The sequence below is a fragment of the Crotalus tigris genome, unplaced genomic scaffold (genome assembly GCF_016545835.1).
Source record: "Crotalus tigris isolate CLP2741 ecotype Arizona unplaced genomic scaffold, ASM1654583v1 scf7180000018371.15429387391:27106975, whole genome shotgun sequence".
Lineage (NCBI taxonomy): Eukaryota > Metazoa > Chordata > Lepidosauria > Squamata > Viperidae > Crotalus > Crotalus tigris.
Genome location: NW_024096970.1, coordinates 13,233,739 through 13,244,267, shown reverse-complemented (window position 1 = coordinate 13,244,267; position 10,529 = coordinate 13,233,739). Strand labels below are relative to the sequence as shown.

Here is a 10,529-nt window from a genome sequence, read left to right as displayed (position 1 = left end):
GGAGGGACAGCCCGGGCTGTAGAAAGCGGCGAGGAAAGGAGGAACGTAAAGAAAAGCAGAGAGGAGAGAAAGGGGGCAGACGAGAAGAAGGAGCAGCCCGGGTTAACCTGACGCCCCCAGGCCGGGATACCTGCAGGCTCAAGAAGGAAGGGGAGGAAATCTCCTCGTTTGCCCGCCTAAGCCCGAAGAAATGGTCCAGCTGAGCGCCTCCCAGATGCTGTGAAGGACCCTCCCCTCCCCTCTTCTCCCGGAATTCAGTCGCAGGTTCAGGGGGATTTTGCTGCCCCAATGCCCAGCTTGTCTTGCCTTCCAGGCTGGGAATGTTGCGATTAGCCCCTCCTCACAACACAGCCATTGGGGCGGCTGCTGTCCGCAAAAATGAAAAAGAATACAGAAGAAGGATTGCTGTACAGGTACTCCTCGACTTACGACCACAACTGAGCCCAAAATTTCTGTTGCTAAGTGAGACATTTGTTAAGTGCATTTTGCCCCATTTTACAACCTTTCTTGCCACAGTTGTTAAGTGAATCATAGTGGTTGTTAAGTTAGTAACCCGGTTGTTAAGTGAATCTGGCTCCCCCATTGACTTTGCTTGTCAGAAGGTCGCAAAAGTGGATCACATGACCTTGGGACACAGCAACAGTCATAAATATGAACCAGTTGCCAAGCATCTGAATTTTGATCACATGACCAGTGGGGGTGCTGCAATAATTGTGTTCCTTTTTTTAGTGCTGTTTTAACTTTGAACGGTCACTAAATGAACTGACTTAGGTCAAGGACTACCTGTAGTTACTTAACTTCTCCATAGAATGAAAAGACTTTGGTCCCTTGTGCAAAAGAATAAAGGAAGAAGGAACTGAGATTGGAGGATTCAAAGTCTAGAATGTACAGGTATTCCTTGACCTATAACTACAATTGCATTCAGAATTTCTGTTGCTAAGCAAGGCAATTGTTAAATGATTCGCACTCAATTTACCACTTTTTTGCAGAGTTGTTAAGCAAATCACTGCAGTTGTTCAGTGAATCACAGTACAGTTAAGTAAATATGTCTCCTACTAATGACTTTGCTTGTCAGAAGCCGGCCGAGAAGACCTCAAATGGTGTTTGTGGGATGCTGCAACCATCACTTATAATATTGGTTGCCAAGTGCCTAAATTTTGATCACATGACCGTGGGGATGCTGCAGTGGTTGAAAGTGTGAGAATTGTCATTAATTTTTTTCAGTGGTATTGTAACTGAATGGTCGGTAAACCAACAGTTTGTGATAATTTGCTATCACAAACGATATGCATGAACTCACAGTCCTCACATTCTGTTTAACTGCAGACTGAGGATCAACTGACGTAGAAGGAGAAAAAGAAGCATTCGTACTTAGAAATTCACGCTGACCTACTACATGCCATCCAGAGATCTATCAGTTGGGGCAGATCTACCCTGATCTAAAGCAGTCAACAAAACCCTATAGGGACATTCCTCAATTCAATTCCAAATATTCATTCCTTATTCAATTCCAAATAACAGGGTCCTGGTGTACATCACTACAGGAATGCCAAGATCAAGTACATGAGTTTGTCTTGTAGCAGATACTGAAGAGCAAATGTTTAAATTTGAAACATATCAAGCTCAAATATTAAGACTGGATATTGCCTTTTCTTTATATGCCAAAGAAAATACTAAAGGTAAGTTGAAACATGGTTAATGTAATTTCAGCTCTAGCTTTCCAGAGAGCTTGAAACATTATTAATATATTCAAAGTGTGTTAACGTTTTATATTAAAACATTAGCTGCTTTTGTTAAGATCTCGAGAAAAATTTCAGTGTACCCAATATTAAGAACTCCTAGATGGATTTTTGCTTAATTTTAGAAAATATATTGAAACTGTTGCCTTTTCAACTTTTAAGTTGACTTATGAAGTAATTATCATATAGTTTTCTCTATATATTTCCATTACTCCTAAAAGTGCACAATTTGGTTTAAAAATCCAGAATGTCATTTGGTAAAGAGAAGTACAGCATTATAAGATTTATGTATTTGCTTTCCCAAGTACTTTCAGATAAGGCTTTGAAAGTAATTAAGAGCATCAGTTACATTGCAACTGCAAATAGGAATTACCTATTTGATAATATGCTTTCTATTTGATAATATGGTTTCTTTTAAATGTTTGCCTGCATAAACTTTAAGTAGCTATGCCTACATATACTAATACATTTCTCTCTTTTCAAACTGGGACTATTCTGGCTACAATTCTGGCAAGAGTATTAGAACACCCTATTTGCCTTCCAGATATTTTGGACCAACTCCCACAGTTAATGCAAAAATTGTAAAAAATATAGTACAAAACATCTGGTGTGTACCCAGTTGCTTACCCCTGAGCTATGGTACATATTTAGTGCACTTACTTTGCAAAGAAGAAAAATCTTTTGAACCCAGAAATTAGCTCAAACTGTCATTTTCTTTTGCACAATTCTGTGCAATTAACTAATGACAAATAAGTAATGTCACAGGGGGTTCTCCTGTTGGCAATCTAGCTCCCATAATATATTCCTTAATTTTTAGTTTCAGATATACGTACTTCAGTTTAAAATGATTTCGTAATGGGAGGCTGTCCAAAAAAACCAGAGGTGTCCTTGAAAAAAGATTTCATTTGAAGCAATATGCTGATCTGAGCACATTTGCAGTAAGGTGCAATGAAATGAGGTGATCAGTATTTATGAAGGGGGTTCTTCTTAGAAAGAAAGAATGATCAGAAGAAATTCTTGGTGCAATGTTGATGAAAGCGAAAAAAAAAAAGACCAAATAGGTCTACCCCATGATGATAAGGGTGATGAAGTGTCAATTACTTATCTGCATTTATTGGTTGTCCTCTGGTGGCCTTCTTTAAAATTAACTGTTTTATATTGGCAAACTTCTTTCAGTCTGCTGTGACAATATTGCTAAACTTTACAGACAAAATTGGTCACATTTGACTGAGAGGGAGGTATTGGCTGGGCAGAGTCCTGTGAGATATTTGGTTATTCATTTATGGAGACTTTAAGCCACCTCAATCTGACTCACACTAAGCATTAACTATGGGTCTCGAGCAGGTGCATTCAGACTCATGAGCCAGGAACAGCTGCCATTCCCTGTCTTCTCTATCCATTACTATGACCATCGTTCTCTGACTATGGGCTCCAGGGAATTGACATTTTCAGAAGTCATCTGAGGGTCATTTGAACTTGTGGCTTCTGGGGTAGTGATTATGATTATCTGTGGTACAGATTGTCTGGATCTGGGTCTTTCTGATTGGTTCAAGCTGACATTTTTGAGAGAAGGAATGATGCTAAGGGTTTTTAAAGAGGTAGTGCACCTTTCCTCACGAGGCCATGGACAGCTACAGCCCTGTCTCCAGCCTTCTCTTTTTGGGGAAGATTGCAGAGAAAGTGCTTAGGAGAACAACTAGAGAGAGCCTATGCAAAGTGGATTATTTAAATCCCTTCATGTCTGGGTTCGGGTCCGAGCATCGGAAAGACGGCATGTACCAGCCTTATACAGTAGACCAAACCACGAATAACTTAGGTTTAGACCTAAACTATTTTTATGGAACAGCTATAATAACAGAATCTTATAAGTCTGAATGTGCTCCATCCCTCCCTTACTTTAGGAGGGGGCTTCTCAGGGGACATCTGAGACAGATGAGGACTAATAAAGGCGAATATTTGTAGCTCAGGATTGAAATGAGGGGTCCTTGGTGGTCTCTGAGCTTGCTTGTTTAACGTCATCAGTGCTGGTGATTTCTTTTTTGGTGATGTCACCCACCGATGATGTTACCTAGTTTGGGTAATGAAATTTCTGCAAAAAGACAAGCAAGCTCAGAGAGCATCAAGGACCTCATTGATGGGGAGGCCAGGAGCAGGATGAGGAGGATGTGGAATCTGTTGTTAAACTATCAACTACCTCTACTGTGATGCTCCCATATTGGAATCCCAAGCAAACTGGAGAGCCAGGTCTTTAGTTCTTACGAAAGTAGCAATAGCAATAGCACTTAGGCTTATATACTGCTTCATAGTGCATTATAGCACTCTCTAAGTGATTTACAGAGTCAGCATGTTGCCCCCCAACAATCTGTGTCCTCATTTTACCAACCTCAGAAGGATGGAAGGCTGAGTCAACCTTGAGCTTGTCATGATCGAACTGTTGGCAGTCAGCAAAGTTAGTCTGCAATACTGCATTCTAACCACTGGTGTCACCCTAGTTTATCTAAACAGCTTATCTTAGAATGGGCTACCATAAAAGATCATCTGAGATGTCAAAAAGAGAATAAACACACACTAACATACAGGAAGTAGCCTTTTTTGTTTGTTTACTAGCTTTAGTTCAATATAGAAAAAAATTTGATTCTCTGAGGACAGCTATACTTCTGGCCAAAAGGTGAATGTGGATTCATAGCAGATCAGCACTGAGACTGCCTAAATTTGTTTACTATCTCTATTTGTAATCCCCATGTAACCCATATATACTTCTTTAAAAAGTCCAAACAAGGTTGTCATTTTCTATGAGACAACTAAGAATAGCTTGAAGACTCTTTCTCTTTGCATAGTCACTATTAAGTTTTGGGATCACCTCTAAGCATTTTCTTTTCATCTGAGTCACTTCTGAAACAGCTACATACTGTAATTCTTCCATTTAAAAGATAAAACTGAAAATCACTTATCTGTACATTAACAAAGATTAACAATTTTTTATAAAATAAAAGTTTGACAAGTTATTTGTGGAAGTATTGACGGTAGTTTAAAGTTACTTTCATTGTAGAAAATAAGATGCCTTATGTATTCAGTGTGTAAAATAAATTTTAACAATTGCATTTTTCTAAAAGTTTTTTCAAAATATTTAAACTAAATGAGGTATTTCAGATAATCCTTGCGTGTATAAATTATTTTAATATTGCTAGCACTGATGAAGTTACTTAGTTTGGGTAACAAAATTTCGGCAAGAAAACGACCAAGCTCAGAATGCACCAAAGACCCTAAATTATTTTACTTCTAAAAGATTCCAATAACTGTAAGTGAAATAAGGATGACTATGACTTGGATAATTAAAAATCTCCATAAATCGATATTTGAAATATTTTACAAGAACAAAACATTCCTTAACTTATAAAGCTGATTTTTAAAAAGATATGAAAAAAATGTTGGTTCTAAATTTAAATAGTTAATATTCATGTTTTCATCACATTCAAGTGCTGTGGAAGCTCAGGATATAATCCTTTTAGTTAACTGGAAAAAATATAAAATAATGCATCTCTGAACTTTAAAAAAATTTCAGGGGACAGTAGGGTCAAGAAGCAACAGTGACAACCGAACACGGAACCACTGATTGGTTCAAAATTGGAAAAGGAGTCCGGCAAGGCTGTATACTGTCACCTTGCCTATTTAACTTATATGCAGAGCACATCATGAGAAAGGCAGGGCTAGATGAATCAAAAGTTGGAATTAAGATTGCCGTGAGAAATATCAACAACCTAAGATATGCAGATGATACCACTCTAATGGCAGAAAGTGAAGAGGAACTAAAGAGCCTCTTGATGCGGGTGAAGAAGGAGAGTGCAAAAGTTGGCTTGAAACTCAATATTAAGAAAACCAAAATCATGGCATCCGCCCCTCTCAATTCCTGGCAAATAGATGGGGAAGAAATGGAGGTAGTGACAGATTTTATTTTTCTGAGCTCCAAGATCACCTCAGATGGGGACTGCAGCCAAGAAATTAAAAGACGCGTGCTCCTGGGGAGGAAAGCTATAGCAAATCTAGACAGCATTCTAAAAAGCAGAGACATCACCCTGCCAACAAAAGTGCGTCTAGTCCAGGCCATGGTTTTCCCAGTTGCAATGTATGGCTGTGAAAGTTGGACCATAAGAAAGGCTGAGCGCAAAAGAATTGAGGCCTTTGAACTATGGTGCTGGAGAAGACTCCTGCGAGTCCCTTGGACTGCAAGGCGTTCAAACTGGTCAGTCCTAGAAGAGATCAATCCCGACTGCTCTTTAGAAGGCCAGATCCTGAAGTTGAAACTCAAATACTTTGGCCACCTAATGAGAAGGAAGGACTCACTGGAGAAGGGCCTAATGCTGGGAAAGATTGAGGGCAATAGAAGAAGGGAACGACAGAGAATGAGATGGCTGGATGGAGTCACTGAAGCAGTAGGTGTGAATTTAAATGGACTCCAGAAGATGGTAGAGGACAGGAAGACCTGGAGGAAAGTTGTCCATGGGGTCGCGATGGGTCGGACACGACTTCGCAATTAACAACAACAACAAGGAAAAGAAAAAAAATAATTAAATTGTCTCTGTGGGCTTTAAATCAGCAACTTTCTATTTGCAAAGTAAATTATATAATTATCATGCTATTATGTATATAATTAATGATAAAGCTGGCCATAAAACATATCAGTAACAATAGTAAGCACTGACTCAGTAGAAGGGAAGAAGAGGAGAATTAAGGAGAGAGAGAAAAAAACATACAAAAATAGTATAGATGAATATTTTGTTTCTGAGTTCCCTCTTTTTTTTTTTGCCAAATGACTTACAGTGTTTGTAAACACAAACATTATAAATCATATTCTGCCTTACTACTTGATATATAATATGTCTGGGAGCCATTCTTGCTTAAATTTAAACTATTATGCATATATATTGTTAATTCTGCCATTGTTGTGCATTCTCCAAGTTTAAGTTCCCAATCAGATATCATTGGTGCTGCATCCTTTTTCCAATGTTGGGCAAAGCATCTATCTTAATAAACTACTATATGATGTTTTTATTGATATATTCTAGGATTATATTTAGTAAAAAGAATGTTGATTTCATTTTATGTTTCATTTCTAAGATTCTCTGAATGGTGCTGTCTATGACTTTCCAACATTTTCCAACATTTATTTAACAGGTTTACCACATGTGGTAGAATGTAACTTCTGTCTCATGGCATATCCAACATTTCTTATTGTCTGATTTGTTTATCTTGGCAACTGTTGATGGAGATGTGTGCCACCTGTAAAACATATTGTATCACATTTGTCTTATATCTGGATTATTTCTAGCCAGCTTTCTTCTGTACACTGATCTTGGGATACTCTTTGGTTTTCTGAAGAACTCTCAGAGATGAAAAGCCAAAAGTGACATCTACAGAGCATCATAGGAGGAAGACAAAGAGTGAAACTGACCAAACACAAGTAAAAAAGATGAAAAAAACATTGCTATTTCTCCATCACTTTTGCATCTCTGATAGCCACCCAGCGGCCTTGTTTAGGGTGGTCCAGTCGTGATCAGGGGAGGGGCTTGGGCCACAAGATCATTTCCAAGTTCATGGTGGTGCATATTGATGCTATCTGGCAGACAAAGTTGTTCGGATTTGTTCAGAGTTGGACTTCCACTGGATAAATCTTAATGAGTTGGCCTTGAAGACCATTCGAAAGCTACAACTGGTTGAAAATGCAGCAGCATAAGCAGTAACGGTGTGCCTAGTGCCACCACTGTTATGTAAGCTGCACTGATTACCAAATAGCTTCTAAGTGCAATTCAAGATGGTCTCAGGCCTGATGTTTATTCTTAGTTCAATGACCCCTGTTCGTTTTGTTGTTTTTGCTCTGTTAGATGATTATTACATTCTAGGTCTGCTTGTGAACTTTTTTGATGCAACTGATTGGGTACTGTGTGTCACAGAATTTTTCTCCAATTTCATCTAACTACAGGACTAATGTGCTGTGACAACTCCATTTTTATGGCATGTATCCATAATATTATCCTGAACCATGCATGAGACAAGCTTAAGGTTGTTCTTAACTGTTCCAGTGTTAAAGTAGGATTTTCCCATTAAGCTAATAACAAGACACAGCAGTTCAAAAGTACATAAAATCTTGTGCACTTTGCCAGCTGTTCTGTTGGTGCAGCAGAACACTTTACCAGTTTATCTGTTGGTGGATGGCCTGTAGAATGTGGGATCAGCATGGTGCCTATTGGCTTCTTCATGCTGGCATAGTCATCCTCTTCCCACCCCTGCTGCCAACTATTTAGATGTTGAGCTTTTGCAGACAGTTAGATCTGCAGCCACTTGCCTTACCATATTCCCAAAAGATCTCAGTTTTGATGCTTTTTCATAACTCCACACTTAAGCTGCTGAATGGATGGATACATTAAATTGTCCTGTCTTGCTTTACAGTGCAGCAATGGAGAAGGTGGGTCTACTAATCAATTTACAACTTGAAGAGGTTAGGGGTGAATGCATTTAAGTAGAAAAGCCAGATGTTTCACATTTGCTGAACATGCCCTGCCCATGTGAAATCATGGCATTGGCAACATCCATTTGTGATCATGGCTTATCAACACCATTCTTCAGCAAGCTAAAATGTAGATAATAGATGCAGAATAGAGTTCGCCAATGAAGCTAGCAAATGTTATGCCGAAATACTTTTCTGTTGTCCAAGGAGAGATAGGCAGCCCTTTAATTCAGGATTCTAGGAAAATAATGAATGTTTTGAAGTCTATTACTATATAAAGGTGAGTGAAAGACACAGGGTGTTGCAGAATATTATAAAAAAAGTATTTTTTTAAGCAGCTGTGACAGTGCAACCAAAACTCTGCTTGACCACACCTTCTGGACACTCCTGAAAAGGCCTAAGATTTAAATCCTGTGGCTGTTATGAAGTTGATTTTGCTTGATTTGCAGTAGCTGATTTTCGTTATTAAAGCTTCTTTCCTTTTTAGAATCAAACAACTGCATAAACAACATCCACATACCATTCAAAAAAGATGATCAAAAACCCCCAAAAGAAACAAAAAGACCAAAACACCTTCTTACCAACAATTAACAGCCAGATGCAGAGATTAACACCACGATTAACAGAAGATCAACAATATAAAATGACAGCAAACCCCATTCCCTTCTAACACTGATGATGGTACCTAATTAGGTAATGAAATGTCTAAAGAAAACAAGCAGGCTCAGAGAGCACCAAGGACCTCACAGTTCACCCTGAACTATACATATGCTCTTCTATCAAAAGCTATTGCGTATCTATCTGATCTAGTCATTGAGCTAGTCTGTGACCATAGTCTCTTCTGTGGTTAAATCTTGGTTGAGTTTCCAGAGTGATACTTACTTTATACAGTTCAGTTGGTGAATCTCTAACTGACAACATGATACAACAGAGAAGCCTTTGGATTAAACTTCTTATGTACAGCTTTAGTGCACATATTGTTTTGCCTCAAATATTTATTTGCCTTTACTAATAAATAAATAGCCTAACTGCTGTATTTCCTGTTTTCTCTGTGAACTATTTAAAATGTCCTATTCAGGTCCAGTGCTGACTAAAGAGGTGTAACAATTTTATTTGTTGATGTAATCAATCATTACCTTCTTCTAAAGCCATAAATGAGGAAACGCTTCCTATTTCATAAAGTGTGAACTACTCATACTGTATGTAAATTACTATTCTATTTATTCATATGTTTCATAGCAGAGTTTCACTGCTTCATTTTTAGTTTCTTATTTCAATGCTAATATTTAATATTACATTTTGTTAACTGCATTTAAAAACATTTGAAATGTCCTTCCCTCTAGATAGATCATCTGTTTTAACTTAAATTAAGGCACAAATTACTATAATTTCAGTGGAAAGATATGCAGTGTTTTCAAGAAAATTGCCTTGAGTCTTCATATTTTGGGGGAAAAAATCCATGTTTAAAAAAGACTACAACTGATTACCATATACAGTGGAAGATATAATAGTGATCTAATTATGAATAGAGAAACATTACTATATTTTGTTTGAACTAAATTGTATCAATTTTATTCTATATGTTACATATAGAAGGATGCATCCATGGTGCTCTGTGTTCCCTTTCTTTTGGCAGAAAACATTTATCTTCAGAAGCATAATTTCCTTATATTGGATGTTATAGCAGCTGCCCCCAACCTTTTTGCCACCAGTGACTGGTTTTGTGGAAGACAATTTTTCCATGGAGCTGGGGGGGGAGGGGAATGGTTTCTGTTTCACTGGTTCATCCACCACTAACCTCCAGCTGTGCAGCCCAACAAACCACAGACTAGTATCGGTCCATGTCCAAATTAAAATTTGTCTAAATTAACACATTTTGAATCTAAATAATATATGTGAAAAAGTCTTAAATGACTCAGAGATAGAATTGGTAATTTCACAGAAATGTGTCCTTGTAACCCTGAACTTCCTTATCAAATTAATTCCTTACCAAATTTAGCTCCTTACATTCCAAAGTGGTAAAGTATAATCCTTTTAACCTAATATTATTCTATAAATACTATAGAATTTTCTGTTAAAGATATAATTATGTAATTTTAAAAAGAGATTAGACAAATTCATGAACTTCTTCACAAAAGACACTCGAAAACATGCATATTTGAGAGGAAGGACGTATCAAAAAAAGTCAAAATGGCAGCCACAAACATATGATCAAAGCTTTATCCTCTCAGTGCATGGGGGGAAAGGGACAGGACTTTGATTGCATGATTGTGGCCTCCTCTTGATTT

The 10,529-nt window shown here is 37.8% G+C and overlaps 1 long non-coding RNA gene across 2 annotated transcripts; it reads left to right on the top strand.

Annotated features, from left to right (window-relative positions):
* The first annotated feature begins 107 nt into the window (after positions 1-107).
* On the top strand, positions 108-9,269 carry LOC120311694. Of its 2 annotated transcripts, none has more exons than XR_005557696.1 (3): positions 108-413; positions 1,522-1,679; positions 8,729-9,269. It is a non-coding gene; the product is annotated as an uncharacterized LOC120311694 (long non-coding RNA). The 2 variants fall into 2 exon arrangements; XR_005557695.1 differs by having other exon boundaries at positions 1,327-1,679.
* The last annotated feature ends 1,260 nt before the right edge of the window (positions 9,270-10,529 follow it).